A 24,135-nucleotide genomic window follows, 5' to 3' on the forward strand; every position below is an offset into this window, starting at 1 on the left:
CAACGAAGGCGCCATTTTGTCGACGAGGTTGTTGGGTCAAAAGGGCTATAAATATACTCCTTCATTGCTTTATAGCTAAGTACGCTAAAATCTCTCTCTCTCTCTCTCTCTCTCTCTCTCTCTCTCTCTCCCTCTCTATAACTCGAATATTCTCCCTCTCTCTCTAGGATTTCAGGCCATCAGTTGCCAGAATCAATGATCCGACGTTACCATGTGGATCAAGAGGAGAAGCTCTACGTTTTTAGCGAATCAGAAATTCGTTTCGAGGATTTTCGGGTTTTGACCAAAAACTGAGATAAAGGTCCGATTTCAGTTTCATTTCAATATATATATATATATATATGTAGTAGTAAGAATTGTAGTAAAGTATAGTTCTTGGATATTTAGGTTTTGGGAACTCGGTTCATAGTTTTGAAGCCGTAGAGTTTGTATTTTGGTATTTGGGAAAAGGTAAGGGACTCCTGTTTATATCAGTTATTTTTGAAATCAGGATCAATAAACGTATAGTTTATGATCGTATGTACGTTTTGGTTACTTATTTGGGAAAATATATCAAATAAAAATGCAGAATTTTCAAGTTACAATTTTTGGGAAAAAATGGAGGTTTCAAGTATCATCTTTATTTTTGTTGGAAAATCGTATGTGGTATAAAATGGCAGTATTAAGATGACTGTACCTATATTTATATTAAACTCTATTTCTCGAACTAAAAACGATACGATTTGTGTATGCTCAAATAAATGTGGAATGAAATGTTGTATGTAAAATGTTCCAGGGTTTGTAAAGCGACTAAGGGCGTCTAATTACCGTATGCTGATGAGTATAGGAACATCAGTTCCAAAATTGTTTTAGGTTTTGTAAAAAAGCTAGGGGTGACAAATTACCATACGCTACCATCATGGGTGAGAGTGTCCAGCTCTATATCCGAGGATATGAAATATCATTTGATCTTTTTGGTTGGTCACTGATGAGTGTAAGTTGACACCGTAGTGGCAACGATACCTCAGCGGGGTTTCAGCAACTGCCAGGTTATTGTGTGCTCGTATTAGCATGATATCGCTATGAGGCTTCGGTTATTACAGGGTATCGGGTGCTTGAGTGTGATGACACTGACTGTATATTTGGTGTCGTATGTATTGGAACTTAATTGTGAAAATACTAGAACTGTATTGTGTTATGTTTTATTTTGAAATAACACTTGTATTCCACACACTGATATAACCTGCTTTCTTCCTTACTGAGAGGTGTCTCACCCCGAATATACAAATGTTTTTTCAAGTCCTTCGGGTAGCCAAAACTAGCCTCCTAGTGTCCGAATGTGTGAGTGTCGATTAGCTACGTTGAGTACTTGTGTAAGTGCAGGTTTTGTAATCGGGTTGTCATTGTTGGGTTTTGTAGACACCCGGAGTATGTATTGTAATTTGGGAACGTATATTCTAGCTATGTATAGACTCTGGTATGGTATGATGTATGTATAGAAAGAATATTTTCACTGCATATTGATGAGTATAGATATGTAAGTGAATGTGTATAGGGTGTATGTGTACCCCATGGGGTTGGACCCTCATTTAGTGTAGTATCATGTATGTTTTAAATGATACAAAGACAAGTTTGGTTACTAAATTCACACCTGGGGCCCACTTGCAGGTTCGCGGTGTGATAGCTTGGTATTAGAGCTAACCAGGTTGTTAGGTCTTGTAGACTTGGTTTTGCGTAGTTATGTGTACATACCAGAGCATAGGATGTAGGAAATGGGTAGAGTAGGTCAAGGGTTGTTTTGTTGCTAGAAAGGGACTCATTGGCGGTGTTCTTTGTTTTTCCTGGAATGACGATTTTAGTAAAACCATGGTAAACCATTGATGGTTTCGTGTCAGTGTGGTAGGACAGAGGTGGACCCATGAGAGTTGTAGTTAACATGATTAGCTTTCGATGATTGTGTTAACTATGTACGATATAGGAATTCTATCTGATTCCTATCTTACTTTCAAAATGGAGCCCAAGGATAACAACTTAGGTGGTGGTTTCAAGGGGACTATGAATGATGAGTCTCCTTCTGTGCCTCAGGGTTTGACAAGGCAGGTTATGCGGGAGATCGGGTGTAGTGTTATGAGACGTGAGCACTCTCCTACTACAATGGGTTGTACAATAGAGAGGTTGACCCACATACAACCTGCGATGTTTATAGGAGGACCTGATCCGATAGTAGCAGAGAACTGGGTGTAGAAGACCAAGAAGATATTAGAAATTCTGCATTGCACTAATCAACAAAAAGTTTTCTATTCTACTTTTCAGCTTGTAGAAGAGACTGAAATATGGTGGACAGCTTTAAGTCTTCTTAAGAAGCAGAGAGCTGGTCCATCTGGTCTGACTTGGAGCTATTTCAAGGAGGTATTTTTCGAGAGGTACTTCCCGACTTCCACTCGTGATGCGAAGGCTGATGAGTTCTCGAGCCTGACTCGGAGAATCCTGACGGTGTAGAGATATACTGCCAAATATATTGAGCTATCTCATTTCGTGCTGTATTTGATCTCGAATGAGTATGAGAAGGCTCAGAGGTTCGAGAAAGGTCTGAGGAAGGACATCCGCAAGCTTGTGGGTATGCTGCAGATTTGAGAGCTTTTGGTTCTAGTGGATAAAGCCACCATAGTTGAGACTGACGTCTAGGGGGATGAGGGGGTACAAGAACAGAGTAAGAGGCCAGTATCTTCTAGTTCTCAAACTGGTCCTCGACAGGGAGAGTGGAAGAAGAAGAAGAACTATAGTTCAGATTATCGCCAGAATATCGAGCAACAGAGTTCTCAGAGGGATCCATCCTCCGCACCATGCACCAAGTGTCGTAAATGGCACGATGGTGAATGTCAGCCATTCTGTGGTAACTGTTACAACTATGGCAAACCAGGCAACATATCTCGAAACTGTCAGGCACAGAGGAGTGATATGCTTGTACATAGCCAGAACCGTGGAAGTAATTAGATGCCTCGGGGGAACTATCAAGCAAACACAGCTTCGAAAAGGGTGTACTCTCTTGTTCCGGTAGATGCGAAACACGCTGAGAATGTGGTGACAGGTACCATGTTATTACTTTCGAACAAAGCTATTGTTTTAGTTGATTCAGGAGCAACCCATTCATTTACATCTGCTATTTTTATGAAATTGTGTGGAGTTGAAATCCAAGTAATGGATGAATGGTTGTCTGTGGCTACACCGACTGGGAGTATAACGATTTGTAGTAACATGTTAGTGGTTATTCAGGGAAGACTACTACCAAGGAACCTAGTAGTGTACAACATGTGTGAATTTGACATCATACTACGGATGGATTGGCTATTCTCTAGTTAGGTGGTGATTGATTGTCATAGGAAGGTAGTAGTGTTCAAACCTTCTGGGGAGCAGGATTAAGAGTTTGTGGGATTGTGTATACATTTGACGCCAGAGATTCTGTCAGCTATGCAAGTAAGAAGGTTACTCTTGGAGGGTTTTCAGAGGTACTTAGCTTGCATGAAGGAACCACCTCGACATGATGTGAAACTTGAAGATATCCGAGTGGTTAACGAATTTTCGGATGCATTCCCAGAAGAATTACCTGGTTTACCTCCCAATCGTGAGGTGGAATTCGCTATTGATCTGCTATCTGGTAAGGCATTGATTTCTAAAGCACCATGCCGGATGGCTCCTACTGAACTTAGAGAGTTGAAGGAGCTGTTATAGGAACTACTAGGGAGCTCTAGTATTTTTGGTGAAGAAGAAGTGTAGGCACCCTATTTTTGCCCTAACCAAATAGAACAAGGGGTCTCCTCTTATTTTCTTATTATTATTATTATTATTATTATTATTATTATTATTATTATTATTATTATTGTTATTTTATTTTTATTATTTTCCTATATTATTAGTACTTTACTATTATTTTACTAGTACTTTTACTATCTTTATTTTCTTTTTACTTTACTATAATTATTTTTATTTTTCATTTATTTTATTGTTTGTGATATATTATTATTATTATTATTATTATTATTATTATTTTATTTTCCTATATTATTATAAGTAATTTATTATTATCACTATTATTTATTTATTATTATCATTATTATTATTATTTTATCTTTATTATTTTTATTTTTACTCTAATTATTTATTACTATTTACTAGTTAGTAGTATTATTATTATTATTACCTTATTGATATTTATATTATTATGATTATTATTATTAATATTATTTCCTTTTTCATTATTACCATAAGAATAAAAGCATAAAAAAAAAAAGAAAAAGAAAAATCACAAAAGGAAGTTTTTATTAGGGTTCTCAAAGTTTTTCTTTTTAGAAGGGGGGCGCACAACACAGAAGGAGAGAGCAAAGTAAAAGCAAAAAAAAAAACCTCCCAGCTCGGCCGTCACTCCTTCTCTTCCCTTGCCATCCCTTTCTCTACTCCTCATTCTCTTTCTCAAACCCTCTACTCTCCCTCTCTGTTTCTCAGTCCCCCTGCTCTTCCCCTGTTTCCCTATCTTCCGGCCGAGCCACCACCATCAGACCAGTCTCCACCCTCTGCAACCGCCGAGCAAAGGCCCAGGCAACAGACCCCATTCTCGGCCTCCCCTGTTCCAGCCCCCTCAACCTCATCCCAGGCAGCGCACGGAGAGCAGAATCTGCAGCAGAACTCCTCGGCCAAGGCACCAGCAACCACCTGCAACACCAGCCAGCCGAAGGCTTCCCCTGCAACGTCTCTCGCAGCCCCAACCTCCGCAACTCTGGCCAGGCACCACAGCCACAGCCATCGAGCGTGAGCGAGCCACGTCCGGCCACCGATCATGACCCTCTGCAGCAGCAGCAGTGCCGCCCGCCGCTCCCTGTAGATCCAGCCGCACCAGCTCCCCCGTGCATGCCATCCCCACCTTTCCTCTGCTCTTGCCAGAAGCCACCACCGAGCCAAGCCATCATCTCCGGCAACCCCTCGGTGACTCACTCAAACACACACTTTTTACACACCCTTTTACACACACAATTTCACTCACACATCAGACATGCACACTCACGCATTCAGCACACACTAACACTCACAATGAAACACGCTCACAACAGAATACACAATACACACACACAGTAGGCATACACACTCTCACAGTAAAACACACACCAACACATGCAAAACACAGACTTTTACGGGCCTTAAAATACACTCTTTTACACACACTTTAAACACACTGTCACACACATGAATTTTGTTTTATTTTTATTTACTTGTTTATTTATTTATTTTACATCTTTATTTGTTTTGGAATATTTGAGACACTAACATTGTTGCTTACTTTTGCAGGCACATATATGTGTCTGTATATATATATATACATATACATGTAAAGTTTATTTTTTTTTATATACATTTAATTGGGTTTATATATATACGTATATTGGTTTTATTTTAAGTCTTAAAGCTCAAGTTTTGATTTTTATTTTTTTCTCTTTTCTCTTATTTGCATGTGGGTATGTATTAAAATAATATCTAGTGTGGTATTTTGTGTGTGTATATTAATATAATACTTGTTGTAGCTTTTGGTTAAATATTTGCATATAGGCTATGTGTATATATGTATATTAATACATTATTTGCTGTAATATTTAGTTAATGTTTATATCTAGGCTATGTATGTGTGTATGTTGATATAATATTTATGGTAGTATTTAGTTAATATTATTATTATTATTATTATTATTATTATTTTTTCTAGTTTTGGTTTGTCCTAATATCTAATGTCTTGATTTTTGTTTTTTTTCTTTGCGTATGCAGGTACATAGGTTTTTGTAATTTTTATAGTCATTTTAATTTTTGATACGCAGGGTAAGTTTTGATTGTGTTATTCATATAAGTTAATTTTCTTGAGTGCGGAATTTTTATAGTTAGAACTTGTCTAGATATTTAAAGTTTAATTTCATTTTATTCGTTGGATTGTTAATATTATTGTTGCATGTTTAATACGTAGTTAGAATAGTTATTGTAATTATTTACTTAATCCATATGTTTAGGGCTATTTAGGGTTTTCATTGTTGATGCATGTTCAATTTTAATTACTCAGGGTTTTCTTTATGTGTTATCTATACTCATATTAACATTTTCTGATATTTAGTATTCGTATTCAAATATTTTATCAAGTCTACATATAAAGGTATCAATCATTATGGCAAGTTTAGTGTTTTGGTATATATTTTGCTTAGTATGATATTGTATATAATATTAGGATATAATCTAGCTTCACTTATTAAGGTTTTTTTTTTTTTTTTTTTTTTTTTTTTATATAGATGGTATTACCTTGTATAGTATCTTGAGTGTTTTAATATATATATACATATGGTATTTTATTGCCTGTTTTGAAAGTTGTAATATTTTAATAGATATGCTTATTATCATTACTATTTTTATATGCATTGTGATAATTTAATATTTTAACTTATTATCTTATTAATATATAGTAAAACCTCCCATACTAGTATTTTCCTATAAAAATTTTATATACAATTTCAAAATTTGGGAGCATATTTTCTTAGATATTTTATTGATATTTATTATCCCTATGATTTTATTGCGGGGGTATAAGCCTTCGGGCATCACGTACTTTAAGCTCTGAGGGAATATATGTATATATATTGTATTACGTTTATTTATTTATGTATATTTATAAATTCATAAAAAGGAGAAATTTAAAGACTTATTAGATTACCTTAGGGATAATCTCAAATTAATTAGGTACCGTTCGTAAGAACGGACGCGTAGGGGGTGCTTGTACCTTCCCCTCGCGTAACCGAACTCTCGAGCCTAACTATGGTAACATAGACCGATTCTACCCCTAACAGGGTAGTAATCATGTGTTCTAACCACACTAAAGGTTAGTGGGGACTCCGACATTCCATGAATTTTCCTTAAAAATATAAAATTGATTTTTATTTCGCCGCCCGGGGCATACGAGCTCCCGGGATGCCGTGACAGCTTGGCGACTCCGCTGGGGACTTAGAGAGTCGAGCCATTAATTAATTAGAAATTATCCCATGTTCTAATTTAACAAATCTTTTAATTACTCCTTATTTTGTGAATATTGTAATTTGTAAGTAACTTTGATGAATTGTAGATATTTTACTTCCATAATTTGTACATAACCTTAATTAATTGAAAATATCTTGTTTCCTAATTTTTATTTTTTTCTTGAATACTAATTGTAGATATTTTATTTCCAAATATTCTGAATAAGCATATTAATTGTAGATATTTTGAAGAAGCATATTAATTACCGATATTTTGTATACTAATCGTAAATATTTTGTTTCCTTATTCTTTTGTTTCCAAATTTTTTGTGAATAAACATATTAATTGCATATATTGTGTTTCCTTATCTTTTGAATATATATATATATATATATATATATATATATATATATATTAATGGTAGATATCTTGTTTCCATATTATTTATAGTATGTGAATAAATGTGGGGATAGTGGGATTAGGTTAAATTTAAATTCACACACTTTCACGCTCTATACCCGAGCTTTCCTTACTAGGATTAGATAGGAGTGTAATAGCGTCAGTCCCTTCGTGGCAGAGCTTGATGGGACTCGCGAACCACTCCATTCAGTACGGGTTTTATCCGGACCCCAATGGGGGAGGATGGAATTCCAAACTGGGAACCTTTTGTCAATAGGGTTAGAGCCTACCCACACATACTTGTATATAGTTTTCCTTAACTAGGATAGTGCCATGACAAACCCTGTATATACATACCTACCCTGGGTTGGGACATTCTTATCCCCATGTTGTCTATTGTATATATGCTGTGAGATACCTTGTATTATACCATGCATGCTGCATCCATTTTAGACTTACATACTACTTAGCCAGTATTCTAAAAAGCCCAATAATGAGACCATGGCCCATCCTTTCAAAAAAAAAAAACGAAGCACTTGGCCCAAACATTTTAAAAATATGGGTCGGCCCAACCCTTTTCAAATAACTCAGGCCCGATTCTTTAAAAATAAACTTGGGCTCGACCTTTTTCCTAAGCAAAAACTCGGCCCAGGCCTAATTTTCAAAAAGGGTCAAACCCAGATTTCAAAAGAGGGCTTCAACCCCATTGCCCAAAAATTTGGGCCAACATTTTTTCAAGTAATCCAAGCCCAACTCCTTTTCAACTAGGGCCTTAGCCCATAATGAAATAGGTCGTAGCCCATATTTTAAAATACTTGAGGCTCAAGTGCACACTAAAGTCCACAAGTCCACATTGAATGAATCCAACGGGTTGACTAGTCTGGGTCAACCCCAACCTCAGAACATAATTTGACCCTTCATAGAACCTGAGGTACATGGACCGTTAATTAGGAAATGAATGGTTAAGGGAAGATTTGAATCATGACCCATCAATGGTCATGTTAATCTTGAAATCTCTCATTAGTGGAATTTTTCTAGAATATTGGCTAAGTTGTCATTTAGGTTGCATCGTATGCATGCACTTCATTTCATACATAGTCATGCATGATGGGTCTCACGCACACCCATATCTTTGTTTGTATATATAAAGTGCACTAGTTGCATCTATGCATAAACACCTATTGCATACCCTAATCATGCATCAAAACACATTCACTCATGCATAATTGTGCATTCATGATTCTAAGAAGAAATTTTTTGGTTTTCAGTTCCTAATCAAAGAGGTGGTTTGAGTAACATAAAGCAATAATTGAGACCACCACGCATCAGTACAATACCAGGTGAAGAGCGAGAGAAATGAGTGAACAATTGGAAAATAGAGTCCTGGGTCTAGAACAAGGACAAGAAGAGATAAATGACAAGATAAGTAAGGTTATAGAGTTATTGATGAACAAGGGAAAGGCAGTGCATGTTGATCTCGAAGTAGATGTGGACCCCGCTCATCCCCCAGGGTTCACCCCAGATCATGGACAAACATCAATTCCACTGCCTGGTGTCATGGGGGGTCCACCGCCAAATATGCCTCCTTTCATCCCTGCTATGCCAACACAGGGGTTCCCAGTAGTAGGAACTCCTCCATTAGTACCTTCTGATATGGGGATCAGCAAATTTGAGGCTGAGCGTCGCTGTGACGTATTAGAAGAGCGCTTAAAAGCAATGGAAGGTTCTAATACTTTCGATTCAGTTAATCCAAATGACCTTTGCTTGGTGCCTAAACTCACCCTACCGCCAAAGTTCAAAATGCCAGACTTTGAAAAGTTTGACGGGACCCAATGCCCTCGAACACATTTAGTGATGTACTGCCAAGCAATGGCCGCGTACTCAGACGATGAAAAACTAATGATGCATTGCTTTCAAAGTAGTTTGACCGGGTATGCCATTCGTTGGTACATTCAGCAAGATAAGGCTCGGATCCGCACTTGGAAGGACTTGGCCAACGCCTTTGTTACTCACTACCGCCATGTGACGGAAATGGCGCCTGATCGAATGACTCTACAAGAGATGGAGAAGAAATCCACCGAAACATTCAGAGAATATGCTTATAGGTGGAGGGATATGTCGATCCAAGTGGACCCCTCGGTGAGTGACCGAGAGGCCATCTCCTTGTTCGTGAGCACATTAAAAGACCCCTACCGTACGCACCTTCGAGGAGCAACTCCCCATGATTTTATGGATATTGTGGCGGCGGGAGGAAGAATTGAAGGTGACATCAAGGTAGGCCTAGTCAAGGATAGTGGCTCGGAAACTGGTTTAGGCAAAAGGTGGACTAATAGGAAGAAGGAGGAAGAGGCACAAATGATACAGGGGCAGTTTAATTAGAAGAATCAGTACACCAGAGGTGGGAACCAATGGCCCAAGAGAAACTTTGGTTTTGAGCCCATGGTAAATCAAACGGTGCATACAGGCACAAGGCCCCAGATTGTTCACTCTGGTCCACCGAATCAGTATGCACAAGATAGGAATGTGACTAGAAACTTCCGAAGGGTGGACCCCATTCCTATGACATATGCCGAATTATTTCCTCAGCTGCGGGAAAGGGGGATGGTATCTACAATCCCTGGAACGCCCGTTGTGAACCCTCCCCCATAGTGGTATGACCCTGGGGTTCATTGTGAGTACCATGCTAACTCTCCCGGCCATACTATTGACCGTTGTTGGGCTTTCAAGCATAAGGTGCAATCGTTAAGAGACGCAGGATGGTTAGCTTTTGATGACAAGCAACCAGGAGTCCAGGGGAATCCTTTGCCCAAACATGAGGAAGGAAGTGGTTAACATATCAGGGAGGTTCCCAAATCAATGGTTTCAGTCGTTATCCACTGAGGCTAAAGTGATGGAGTACCGAACTTTTGACTATCTAATCCTTTTCAGTTGATGTTCTTTTGTTTTCCACTGTGTAATCCGTGGACGCCTGTGTCTTGGAATAGTTTCTATATTCAATAAAATGAATTATGCATTTCGTTATCTCACTTGCATCATGAGTTCGTTTGCCAAATTTTGTTTACTTATGTTTCATGCCGGAATAGGGAAAGTAATATTGCCAGTGTTCATGAGTTAGAAAGATATGTTAAAGGATGAAACAATCATTGAATTCAGACGTTATGAAGAAGTATCTTACTTTCCAAGGAATTCAACGAAGCGGCTATGCTGTTTTAATAATTTCCTATTAATTAATCACTCATGTTTTGATCAAATGATGGATGGCCCTCTTTGGCCGACCAGTTATCCCTAAAAGAACCTAAACAATGATTTACCATTTGTTAACCAAATTGAGCCTGAATGTTAAACCAGCTTTCTCTTAAAAGTCAGATCACCAAAAATCCAACCTGGGTTTGGGTCCCTTAGCGTTTGGCAAATCATTTGAGACAATAGTCATTACCAAAATGAAGGCATGCCATTTTTCTGCTATCCAAAAGAAAGTAAAAGAAGAAATCCCTTGACAACCCTTTTGAGCCTGAAAAATTCATTCCTTGATTAACCTGTTGAAGGATCACACCCCACACTGGGGCAGTTCTTAAAAGATTGGTCCCAATTGAAGTTCAAATGAAAATGAAGACAAGATTCCTTTATAAAAGGAAAAGTGAAAGTTGCAGTAAAAGAAGGAAAAGAAGATTAAAAGGGAAAGAAAAGAAAAAGAAAAACAGGAGGAAGAAGAAAGAGAATAAGGGACTTACTACATATGTGATCTTTGACCAAATTACCCTTGATAAAATTGATGATTTTTAGCCTTATGTAACTCCTTTCTTCTTTAACCCATATCCTTAGCCTACATTACGGTCCAAATGAAAGTCCTGACCAGATTGGTATACATTATTGTCTTAAATGATTTGTCAGACTCAATGTTGAGTCTGAACTACGTAATGACCTGATCCTGAAAAGGTACGTAGGCAGCTTGTTTAAATAACAAGTTCGGTCAACATCTTGCAAAAGCGCCTCAACTCGAACTGGGGGCATAAAACATTATTTGGGGTGGTATTATTGAGCCTTAGTTTTCCTTTTATTCTGAGATCCTACATCCCTAAGCCTACGTTTCGTCCCGAGTCTTAAAGACCATCTTGAGATCAAAGCATGGGTTGATGAAACTGGGGCAGTTGACGAGAAGGACAGTCATCTTGGTTGGGAAATTCACGTTACATGACTTTTGAATACTGGTATGAATTTTTCCCTATGATAGCATTGAAACATGGTAAAACATTTATTTTGTGCAGATGGCCTTTTGATTTAGCAAGTTGATGTCATATTTGCATAATCATGTCTCGTTCCTTAAAATAAAAAAAAAAGAAAAAAAAAAAGGGAACCCTTCTTATTCTTTAGAGCATTAAAAGAGGATGGATAGTCAAAGAGTTTCAGAATCACCAGAAATTTCTATAAAGAAGATCCTTGTGGAGAAAGAGCAGTCAAACTGGGGCAAATGTTATGTCAAGTTCAAAAGGAATCCAATAATAGAGTCAAGATCGGTGGCAGATGAATTTAACTGGGGCAAATTCCGAGTTGAATCTCAGTAGGTCCCATTCAAGCACTTTCTTATAGGATTGGAATAAGAAATCAGAGTCAAGATCAGCTGTAGGTCCATTCAACTAGGGCAGATTTTGTGATTTTTGAGCTGAGTCAATCACTGTCATGACTGGATGAATAAAGAAGATTAAGCCAAGATCAGTTACAGATCCATTCAAATATGGCGAGTTTCATGTGGAGACCAAAGATGAGGACATTGATCACGAGTGCATTGGGAGAAAAGATTCATGCATTGTCATGCATTACCCCAAATTTCATGCGTTGTCATACATTTCATGCATTACCTAGATTTCATATATTGCCATGCATTCCATGCATTACCATTCATCTCATGCATTACATGCATTATCTACATTTCATGCATTATCATCCATTGCATGCAGTACTTACATTTCATGTATTACCATACATGCATTGTCATGCATTTCACGCATTACCATACATCTTATGCATTACCATACATCTTATGCATTGCCATGCATTTCATGCATTACCATACATCTTATGCATTGCCATGCATTTCATGCATTACCCTATATTTCACACATTAGCACATATCTCATGCATTGTCATGCATTTCATGTATTACCATGCATCTTATGCATGTCATGCATTTCACGCATTACCATACATCTCATGCATCGCCATTGTGCGTTTCATACATTACACAAAAAATAAAAATGTATACATATAATCACAAGTTAGTAACATGCATATTAATAGAAACATATCACTGCATTATAAGTTAGCAACATGCATACATATAGCAGCATATAATTGCATTCAAGCATCACAAGAAGCAATAGAGCACCCTTCACACTTGTCTTGAGCTTTCAAATGATTATTTGACATCCTTGATGGAGAGGTTTCAGTTGTATTGGGGTAATTGACCCCAAGCACACATTGATTTACTTGGAAAACTAGGGCAAGTTGACCCCAGACACACGTTGATTTATTTTGAACTGGGGCAACAAAATCCCAAAGAAAGGGGATTCATTCATTGACATTCAGACGTTACCCCAAGTGCATTTTCCAAATAGAGTAACAACTTTCCAAACTTTGCTTTCATACCTTGTTATTGGTTGAGGTGGCTTGGATCATCGTGTCCCTACGGCTCAGATTCTTACATTCGAAGCAAGCCATCATTGTGTCCCATGGTTGGATCATCGTGTCCCTACGGCTCGGATTCTTGCATTTAAAGCAAGCCATTATTGTGTCCCATGGCTGGATCATCGTATCCATACGGCTCGGATTCTTACATTCGAAGCAAGCCATCATTGTGTCCCATGGCTGGATCATCGTGTCCCTACGGCTTGGATTCTTACATTCGAAGCAAGCCATCATTGTGTTTCATGGCTGGATCATCGTGTCCCTACGACTCGGATTCTTACATTCGAAGCAAGCCTTCATTGTGTCCCATGGCTGGATCATCGTGTCCCTACGGCTCGGATTCTTACATTCGAAGCAAGCCATCATTGCGTCCCATGGCTGGATCATCGTGTCCCTACGGCTCGGATTCTTACATTTGAAGCAAGCCATCATTGTGTCCCATGGCTGGATCATCGTGTCCCTACGGCTCGGATTCTTACATTCGAAGCAAACCATCATTGCGTCCCATGGCTGGATCATCGTGTCCCTACCGCTTGGATTCTTACATTCGAAGCAAGCCATCATTGTGTCCCATGGCTGGATCATCGTGTCCCTACGGCTCGGATTCTTACATTCGAAGCAAGCCATCATTGTGTCCCATGGCTGGATCATCGTGTCCCTATGACTCGGATTCTTACATTCGAAGCAAGCCATCATTGTGTCCCATGGCTGGATCATCGTGTCCCTACGGCTCGGATTCTTACATTCGAAGCAAGCCATCATTATGTCCCATGGTTGGATCATCGTGTCCCTACGGCTCGGATTCTTACATTCGAAGCAAGCCATTATTGTGTCCCATGGCTGGATCATCGTATCCCTACGGCTCGGATTCTTACATTCCAAGCAAGCCATCATTGTGTCTCATGGCTGGATCATCGTGTCCCTACAGTTCGGATTCTTACATTCGAAGCAAGCCATCATTGTGTTTCATGGCTGGATCATCGTGTCCCTACGGCTCGGATTCTTACATTCGAAGCAAGCCATCATTGTGTCCCATGGTTGGATCATCGTGTCCCTACGGCTCGGATTCTTACATTCGAAGCAAGCCATCATTACGTCCCATGGCTGGATCATCGTGTCCCTACGGCTCGGATTCTTACATTCAAAGCAAGCCATCATTGTATCCCATGGCTGGATCATCGTGTCCCTACGACTCGGATTCTTACATTCGAAGCAAGCCATCATTGTGTCCCGTGGCTGGATCATCGTGTCCCTACGGCTCGGATTCTTACATTCGAAGCAAGCCATCATTGTGTCCCATGGTTGGATCATCGTGTCCCTACGGCTCGGATTCTTACATTCTAAGCAAGCCATCATTGTGTCGCATGGCTGGATCATTGTGTCCCTACGGCTCGGATTCTTACATTCGAAGCTAGCCATTATTGTGTCCCATGGCTGGATCATCGTGTCCCTACGACTCGGATTCTTACATTCGAAGCAAGCCATCATTGTGACCCATGGCTGGATCATCGTGTCCCTACGGCTCGGATTCTTACATTCGAAGCAAGCCATCATTGAGTCCCATGGCTAGATCATCGTGTCCCTACGGCTCGGATTCTTGCATTCGAAGCAAGCCATCATTGCGTCCCATGGCTGGATCATCGTGTCCCTACGGCTCGGATTCTGACATTCGAAGCAAGCCATCATTGCGTCCCATGGCTGGATCATTGTGTCCCTACGGCTCGGATTCTCACATTCGAAGCAAGCGATCATTGTGTCCCATGATTGGATCATCGTATCCCTACGGCTCGGATTCTTACATTCGCAGCAAGCCATCCCTGTGTACCTCAACCTGGATTCTTACATTCAGTGCAAATCGTCTCTGGTTGGCAAAAATAAACAACTCTTGATTAACCTGAAAAGTCCTAGAGAGTTGAATGGCTTGGCTAAAATAGGTGTCTTTTATCTTTGCAGTCTTGTTACTACAAAAAACGTAGGAGAGTTCCTACCGTTATATTGAAGCAACTAAGCTTACAAAGAGGGGCAGCTGTAGACACCCTATTTTTGCCCTAGCCAAATAGAACAAGGGGTCTCCTCTTATTTTCTTATTATTATTCTTATTATTATTATTATTATTATTATTATTATTATTATTATTATTATTATTATTATTATTATTGTTATTTTATTTTTAATATTTTCCTATATTATTAGTACTTTACTATTATTTTACTAGTACTTTTACTATCTTTATTTTCTTTTTACTTTACTATAATTATTTTTATTTTTCATTTATTTTATTGTTTGTGATATATTATTATTATTATTATTATTATTTTATTTTCCTATATTATTATAAGTAATTTATTATTATCACTATTATTTATTTATTATTATCATTATTATTATTATTTTATCTTTATTATTTTTATTTTTACTATATTATTTATTACTATTTACTAGTTAGTAGTATTATTATTATTATTACCTTATTGATATTTATATTATTATGATTATTATTATTAATATTATTTCCTTTTTCATTATTACCATAAGAATAAAAGCATAAAAAAAAAAAGAAAAATAAAAATCACAAAAGGAAGTTTTTATTAGGGTTCTCAAAGTTTTTCTTTTAAGAAGGGGGGCGCACAACACAGAAGGAGAGAGCAAAGTAAAAGCAAAAAAATAAAACCTCCCAGCTCGGCCGTCACTCCTTCTCTTCCCTTGCCATCCCTTTCTCTACTCTTCATTCTCTTTCTCAAACCCTCTACTCTCCCTCTCTGTTTCTCAGTCCCCCTGCTCTTCCCCTGTTTCCCTATCTTCCGGCCGAGCCACCACCATCAGACCAGTCTCCACCCTCTGCAACCGCCGAGCAAAGGCCCAGGCAGACCCCATTCTCGGCCTCCCCTGTTCCAGCCCCCTCAACCTCATCCCAGGCAGCGCACGGAGAGCAGAATCTGCAGCAGAACTCCTCGGCCAAGGCACCAGCAACCACCTGCAACACCAGCCAGCCGAAGGCTTCCCCTGCAATGTCTCTCGCAGCCCCAACCTCCGCAACTCTGGCCAGGCACCACAGCCACAGCCATCGAACGTGAGCGAGCCACGTCCGGCCACCGATCATGACCCTCTGCAGCAGCAGCAGTGCCGCCCGCCGCTCCCTGTAGATCCAGCCGCACCAGCTCCCCCGTGCACGCCATCCCCACCTTTCCTCTGCTCCTGCCAGAAGCCACCACCGAGCCAAGCCATCATCTCTGGCAACCCCTCGGTGACTCACTCAAACACACACTTTTTACACACCCTTTTACACACACAATTTCACTCACACACCAGACATGCACACTCACGCATTCAGCACACACTAACACTCACAATGAAACACGCTCACAACAGAATACACAATACACACACACAGTAGGCATACACACTCTCACAGTAAAACACACACCAACACATGCAAAACACAGACTTTTACGGGCCTTAAAATACACTCTTTTACACACACTTTAAACACACTGTCACACACATGAATTTTGTTTTATTTTTATTTACTTGTTTATTTATTTATTTTACATCTTTATTTGTTTTGGAATATTTGAGATACTAACATTGTTGCTTACTTTTGCAGGCACATATATGTGTCTATATATATATATATATACATATACATGTAAAGTTTATTTTTTTTTATATACATTTAATTGGGTTTATATATATACGTATATTGGTTTTATTTTAAGTCTTAAAGCTCAAGTTTTGATTTTTATTTTTTTCTCTTTTCTCTTATTTGCATGTGGGTATGTATTAAAATAATATCTAGTGTGGTATTTTGTGTGTGTATATTAATATAATACTTGTTGTAGCTTTTGGTTAAATATTTGCATATAGGCTATGTGTATATATGTATATTAATACATTATTTGCTGTAATATTTAGTTAATGTTTATATCTAGGCTATGTATGTGTGTATGTTGATATAATATTTATGGTAGTATTTAGTTAATATTATTATTATTATTATTATTATTATTATTATTTTTTCTAGTTTTGGTTTGTCCTAATATCTAATGTCTTGATTTTTGTTTTTTTTCTTTGCGTATGCAGGTACATAGGTTTTTGTAATTTTTATAGTCATTTTAATTTTTGATACGCAGGGTAAGTTTTGATTGTGTTATTCATATAAGTTAATTTTCTTGAGTGCGGAATTTTTATTGTTAGAACTTGTCTAGATATTTAAAGTTTAATTTCATTTTATTCGTTGGATTGTTAATATTATTGTTGCATGTTTAATACGTAGTTAGAATAGTTATTGTAATTATTTACTTAATTCATATGTTTAGGGCTATTTAGGGTTTTCATTGTTGATGCATGTTCAATTTTAATTACTCAGGGTTTTCTTTATGTGTTATCTATACTCATATTAACATTTTCTGATATTTAGTATTCGTATTCAAATATTTTATCATGTCTACATATAAGGTATCAATCATTATGGCAAGTTTAGTGTTTTGGTATATATTTTTCTTAGTATGATATTGTATATAATATTAGGATATAATCTAGCTTCACTTATTAAGGTTTTTTTTTTTTTTTTTTTTTTTATATAGATGGTATTACCTTGTATAGTATCTTGAGTGTTTTAATATATATATACATATGGTATTTTATTGCCTGTTTTGAAAGTTGTAATATTTTAATAGATATGCTTATTATCATTACTATTTTTATATGCATTGTGATAATTTAATATTTTAACTTATTATCTTATTAATATATAGTAAAACCTCCCATACTAGTATTTTCCTATAAAAATTTTGTATACAATTTCAAAATTTGGGAGCGTATTTTCTTAGATATTTTATTGATTTTTATTATCCCTATGATTTTATTGCGGGGGTATGAGCCTTCGGGCATCACGTACTTTAAGCTCTGAGGGAATATATGTATATATATTGTATTACGTTTATTTATTAATGTATGTTTATAAATTCAGAAAAAGGAGAAATTTAAAGACTTATTAGATTAACTTAGGGATAATCTCAAATTAATTAGGTACCGTTCGTAAGAACGGGCGCGTAGGGGGTGCTTGTACCTTCCCCTCGCGTAACCGAACTCCCGAGCCTAACTCTGGTAACGTAGACCGATTCTACCCCTAATAGGGTAGTAATCATGTGTTCTAACCACACTAAAGGTTAGTGGCGACTCCGACATTCCATGAATTTTTCTTAAAAATATAAAATTGATTTTTATTTCGCCGCCCGGGGCACACGGGCTCCCGGGACGCCGCGACAAGAAGGATGAGTCGATGCGAATGTGCATTGATTACCGCAAGATCAACAAGGTAACAGTGAAGAACCAATACCCATTGCCTCATATAGATGATCTGTTTGACCAACTGTAGGGAACACAGATCTTTTCAAAGATCGATCTACAGCCAGGGTATCATCAGGTGAAAGTTAGGATGAAGGATGTTGCGAAAACTTCTTTCCATACCAGATATGGTCACTACGAGTTTTCGGTCATGCCATTTAGGTTGACTAACGCCCTGGCATTATTTATGGACCTACTAAACAGTGTTTTCATAAATACTTGGATCATTTTGTATTGGTATTTATTGACGATATTATGGTATACGCTAGGAGTTCGGAAGAGCACGAAAACCTTCTGAGGTTGGTACTTCAGGTACTACGGGAAAAGAAGTTGTATGCTAAGCTAAAGAAATGCGAGTTCTGGCTAAATCAGGTTGCGTTTCTAGGCCATGTTGTGCCGAAGGGTGGTATCTTAGTTGATCCTGGTAAGATAGAAGCAGTGGTTGACTAGGTGAAACTGATGAGCGTAGAAGATGTTTAGATTTTCCTAAGATTGGCTAGTTATTACCAGTGGTTCGTGGAGGGATTCTCTAAGTTATCTGGCCCTCTGACACGATTGATGAGGAAGGGTGTGAAATTTGATTGGACCAATTGCGAGCAAAGTTTTCAGGAGTTGAAACACGAACTGGTCACTACTCCAGTTTTAACCATCCCATCTAGGGATGGTGGTTTTGTGATTTATAGCGAAGCATTGCTGAAAGGCTTTGGATGTGTGTTGATGCAACATGGGGAAAGTAATTGCTTATGCTTCTCGGCAACCCAAGGAGTACGAGAAGAATTACCCCACGCATGATCTGGAGTTGCTGGTAGTAGTATATACGTTGAAGATCTGGAGACACTATTTGTATGGCGTACAGTGTGAGATCTTCATGAACCACAAGAGCCTCAGATACCTTTTCATATAGAAGGAGTTGAACATGAGGCAGAGGAGGTGGCTAGAACTGATCAAGGACTATGATTGCACGATTAGCTATCATCTGAGGAAAGCTAATGTGGTAGTTGATGCGTTGAGTTGGAAGTTAAAGCATTTGTCAGTATCTGTAGTGGTAGATCAGCATCATATCAGATAGGATCTAGAAAGTCTTGACATGGAATTGGTGGATGGTATTCATCAGGCATATATACAATACATCCAGGTAGTACGAAGATGTATCGGGATTTGTGTGAATTTTTCTAGTGGAGTGGCATGGAAAGGGAGATTGCTTGATTTGTGGAACAGTGTCTAACATGTCAACAGGTAAAGGCTGAACATTAGAGGTCGGCAGGGCCATTGCAGCAATTATGTATCCCGAAGTGGAAATTGGTGCATATCTCCATGGACTTTGTCACTGGGTTACCACCAACACTACACGGGCAGAATACCATCTGGGTAATCATGGACAGGTTGACTAAATATGCTCACTTTGTACTGATGAAGGTTAGTTACTTTTGAGTAGTCTAGAAGATTTGTATGTGTTGGAGATAGTCAGAATACATGGAGTACCGGTGTCCATTATTTTGGATCGAGACCCGAGGTTTACTTCTCGATTCTGGAAGAGCTTACAAAAAGCACTAGGGATGAAGCTTACTTTTAGTACAACGTTCCACCCCCAGACTGATGGACAATCAGAGAGGACGATACAGATCTTGGAGGATATGTTACAGGCTTGTGTATTAGACTTCGGTGGTAGTTGGATTTAGTTTTTACCACTAGTGGAGTTTGCCTATAATAATAGCTTCCAAGCTAGTATCAGGATGACACCGTTCGAGGAATTATATGGTCGGAGGTTTCAGTCTCCCTTGTATTGGGATGAGATTAGTGAACGGTAGGTATTGGGTCCTGAACTCGTATAGCAGGCTTTTGAGAAGGTTAGATTGATCAAGGATAGGATTAAATCAACTCAGAATTGGCAAAAGAGTTATGGGGATTTTCGCCTTTGTGAGTTGGAATTCGAGGTTGGGGGTAATATATTTCTAAGAATCACTCTGATGAAAAGGGTACTTAGATTTGGGAAGAAGGGCAAGCTGAGCACAAGGTATATCGGACCATTCGAGGTACTAGAACGAGTGGGTCTAGTGGCCTACAAGATTGCACTACCCCTAGTACTCTCGAGGATCCATGATGTGTTCCACGTATCCATGTTGAGGAGGTACATGATGGATCTGTTGCATGTGATTAGTTACGAATCTTTAGAGATTAGGGATACTTTAACATGTAAGGAGATACCTATTCATATTTTGGATCGTAAAGTTCAGAAGTTACGTACCAAGGACATACTGTTAGTGAAGGTACTATGGAGAAATCACGTGGTTGAGGAAGTTTCTTGGGAGTTAGAGACGGAGATACACCAGAAATATTCGCAGTTGTTTTGAGTAGTAGTTTTGGGGTAGTAGGATTTGTATGGGTGTGTATGTATGTAATATTTTGTAATTGTAGTAGTGGTGTGTGGTTAGTCTCTGGGGGAGTTTTGTAATATTGTGAGCTCCTAAGATAGTGTATGTATGTAACCATGGTATTCCTCTGCCATAAGTGAGGGTATGTATGTATTTGGGACCGGGCTTCTATGTGGGTGGCTACCGGCTCCTCCTAGAGTCGGGTATGCATTTGGGTATGTAATTGAGTTGGTAAGCAAGAGATTACAAATTTTGAGGACGAAATTTTTGTAAAAAGGGAGGTTGTAAGAACCACAACCGAGATATGTAGATCAAATAAATAAATAAATAAAGGTAAAAATGTAAAATTTGCAGGCTTCGTTGACGAAGTCATTGTTCTCGTTGACAAAGGCCTTCATAATCTTCATCGCCGAAATTCAGAGCCTCACCAACGTTGAGATACCAAATGTATTGTAAAATATCATAATCGGGTTTGTCACCGAAGTAGTCAGTTTGTCGACGAAACGAGTGGATGATTCGTCGACGAAGGTGCCATTTCCTCGACGAAGTTGGCCTGGTCAAAGGGGCTATAAATATCCTCCTTCATTGCTTCATGGCTAAGTAAGCTAAAATCTCTCTCTCTCTCTCTCTCTCTCTCTCTCTAGAACTCGAATCTTCTCTCTCTCCTTTTAGGATTTCAGGTCATCAGTTTCCGGAATCAATGATCTGATGTTACCACGTGGATCAGGAGGAGAAGCTCTACGTTTTTAAAGGATCAGAAATTCATTTCGAGAATTTTCGGGTTTTGACCCAAAACTGAGGTAAGGGTCCGATTTCAATTTCGTTTCGGTATATATGTAGTAGTAATAATTGTAGTCAAGTATAGTTCTTGGATGTTTAGTTTTTGGGAACTCAGTTCGTAGTTTTGGAGCCGTAGAGTTCGTATTTTGGTATTCAGGAAATGGTATGGGGATTTTGTTTATACCAGTTATTTTTGAAATCAAGATCGGTAAACTTGTAATTCATGATCGTATGTATGTTTTGGTTACTTATTTGGAAAAATCGATCGGGTAAAAATGCGAGATTTTCGGGTTACAATTTTTGGGAAAAATTAGGGGTTTCGAGTATCGTCTCTATTTCTGTTGAAAAATTGTATGTGGTATAAAATGGTAGTATTGAGTGACTCACTTGAAAAATGAGTAGCTCGAAATCTATCCCAAGTATAGGAATTATGTCGTGTAATATTCATCCCAAGGGCTAGATTGTCTCCTCAGGGAATGCATTTTAATCTCAAGTTTTACATTCTCCCAATCGAAAAATAAAAAGTTACTCAACTCAGTTCAGATTCTAAATTTTCAAGATTGGTAGATATTTTCTTCGACAAATTAAACGAACATGCAAATTAAAACCCTAATCCTAACATGCACTGAACTAAATAGCAAGAACGGAAACCCTACGTTAACAACCAAACAATAATTGAAGCACGCGTAATTAAAATACATAATAATGAACTCACACAAGCATAAACACAGACGATAAACCTTTAACAAGAATCAAGAACTTGAACTAATAATTAAACCATTAACAACTTAAATGATAACAGAACACAATAAAAACACGAGCTTTAATAAAACCGACCCTAACTAAATCGAGCTTCAACAAAAAAAATTAAATCTTGAAAAAAAAAAACAATTGGACTTAATTTAAACAATTCACTTAAATTTACCGCTAATTAAGAGCAAATGAATAAATAAATAATTTCAATAAAACTTAAATACCTTACAATGTTCAACATTTAGAATTGCAAATAAACCTAAAAAAAAAAAAAATATCCTAGACTTTATCATTATCCGGCTAGCTAACAAACAAATAAAAAAAGACTATTCAAGAACTACTTTTATCAATGTTCACTGCCAAACAAATAAAAGAAAGAAAAGATAAAGAAAGAAAGAGAGAGAGAGAGAGAGAGAGAGAGAGAGAGAGAGAGAGAGAGAGAGAGAGAGAGAGAGATGGTCCCCAGTTTTTTGTGCAACTGGTGTTGTGGCAGCAAGGGGGTGGTGCTAGTCTGGTGTGATTACTAGTAGTGGTTACTTTGGCTGTTGGTGTTGCTGTGGCAGCTGTGGAGGAATTCAATGGTGGCTAGTGTTGCAGAGGGCCTCGGGTGACTGTGGAGCTGGAGCTAATGGTTGAAGCTGTTCTAGCCTGGTATGGCAGTAAGAGAGTGTCGAGGGAAGGAGGATGGAGCAGCGGAGAGAAGGAAAAGAAAAAAAAAATGAGTGAAGTCGAGAGAGAAAAGAGAGTAAATGGGAGAGAGAGGAAGATAGAATAAGAAAAGAAACAGAAAAAAAAAAAAAAGAAATTGAGAGAGTAGGGAAGCAGGGGAAGAGAAGGATAGATTGAGGGCTGAAAATACAAAGAGAGGGAGAGAGTGAGGGAGGAGAAGGGAGGTGCGCGGGGGTACCGGGGGCTTCTTCAGAACAAGAGAAAAAAAAAGGATATAAATAAAGAGGGCGAGATGGGGTGCCCTACAACCCAGCAAAGGAAGAAACCCGACCCGGCCATGTAGGGCGGGTCACATCACTGCTTTTATATTTATTTTTATTTATTTTATATTTTTTTTCTTTTTTTTTTCTCTCACTACGAACGAGACCCTTTTTGACTCTCCTGGAGCCATTTTCTCTCAAATCTCAAAACAAGGAAGTTGTATATAATCTTCTCATCTTTCTCCAAAAATTTGAATCATCTCAATCAGAGCTTGAACGAGAAAATTATACTCGAATTACGAACTGATGCCAGTTTTAACTCCTGCGAATTTTCCTACAACAAAAAAATGCCAAATTTTCATAAATTACTCAATAAAACTCGAGAATTATAAACATGGCACTTTGTTAGAATATTGAGAGTAATTAGGCATTTAATTGAAAATATAAGCCCTAATGCTCGGATTAAAATGCCTAATTACGCAGTTTAAGCGTGTAATCACACCCCCCAACTAACATTTTGCTTATCTCTAGCAAATAACATGAATGAATTTCAGGGTGGTGCCCACAACTACAAACTCCAGTGATATGAAATTAATGCACTTGTGACACAACCATACCGTTCACATACAAGATTATAACTAAATTTCACACAGGCTCGTTCATATTCAATGCACACAACTCCGAAGCACGTCACTGATGCAAGTTCCATCATTATATAGCATTTAAGAACAGTATACTCACTTGAAGTTAACCAGCGGTACAATTCAAAGTTAATGTGGTCATATAAGTTCGAGTATAAACAGGTAAAATTTCAAGGTGTGTGTGATGTGTGTGACTCAGTACACCTAAGATACCAGTGG

This window comes from Malania oleifera, chromosome 8 (assembly GCF_029873635.1).
Source record: "Malania oleifera isolate guangnan ecotype guangnan chromosome 8, ASM2987363v1, whole genome shotgun sequence".
Classification (NCBI taxonomy): domain Eukaryota; kingdom Viridiplantae; phylum Streptophyta; class Magnoliopsida; order Santalales; family Ximeniaceae; genus Malania; species Malania oleifera.